Below are 1194 nucleotides of genomic sequence, written 5' to 3' on the forward strand. Positions count from 1 at the left end.
TATTGACAGTATTTGGCTCTACATATCCCTGTGAGCAGATTTTCTCTCACACGAAGAGTGTCCTCAGGTAGCCGTCTGAATGCTGGACACTCGGAGACCTGTTTCTCTTATCATTGTTTTGAGGAGACCATAAATGGCATTTGCATTTTCTGTTGTACAGTTCATTTGCTGTTATGGAGTTCTTGTTATTAATAAAAAGTGTCTTTTTTTTTTTTTTTCCAAAATAGCTGATCTGCTCTATGCCAACATCTGCGAAAAAAATATAATTCTATAAAGTTGGTCTATATAGTGTGTAACTGTTGATAATATAGAGCGTTATTAAATTTATTGCTAATGCAATCATATGGCACGTTGACTTCTGAGGAAATTTTAGATGGCCCTCATCATCAGAAAGGTTGCTGACTTCTGGCATAGGCTATTTATAAAAGTTGGATATAAACCAGTATAAAAGGGGCCTTAATGGTTTGATACCACACAGTAAAACACTCCTGAGTTCACAGCCTAGTTTGAAGTGTTATTTAATGCAAAAGGATGTTCACTGTGTAAATTATAGACAGTGAAGCCGAGTATACTTTAGGGTGAGTATACCTCGACAGCTTGCTTCCCTGCCCGAGTTTCTTAGTAAGATGCCTCTCTCATCACATCCAGTTCCACAGCTCCAATGTTTGTGGCATCAAAGCAGGGTGTCATAAACTATTTCCAAGATATTTCCATCTACATATCCACCCTTAAACGTTCATTTATTTAAAATTTGACAAAAAAATTTGGTTTCCTTCATCAGGAGATCTCGAGTACATAATGGTACATGATGAATCACAAGTGGACTACATGGATCCGGCCATAGATCACCTTGCTGGAGCTTTTATTCTAGGCTTCCTCTCTGGACTGTCACTCAAATGCTTTCAGAGCCTGAACTAAATAACTATCTTCAATTGAAATGTATGGACCCTGTTTCACCAGTGAATAGAAAGCTTCCAGTAGCCATTTTATGTGCAATATGAAGTGGTTCTGTGGTCTGTTTGAAGGGAAAACATTTCTCAGAAAACCTTTTTGTAATCCTAGTTGTGCTGCTGAGTACTGCAGCAGCATGCCTCGAGTGTATTGATCATATGAAACACCCAGTCTCTATTGAGATGAGATGAGATAGCCTTTATTTGTCAGTTGCAGGTCTCGAGATGACAGACCTTGCCGACC

Source organism: Pundamilia nyererei, unplaced genomic scaffold, assembly GCF_000239375.1.
Source record: "Pundamilia nyererei isolate P.nyererei 1_Seehausen unplaced genomic scaffold, PunNye1.0 scaffold00107, whole genome shotgun sequence".
In the NCBI taxonomy this organism is placed as follows: domain Eukaryota; kingdom Metazoa; phylum Chordata; class Actinopteri; order Cichliformes; family Cichlidae; genus Pundamilia; species Pundamilia nyererei.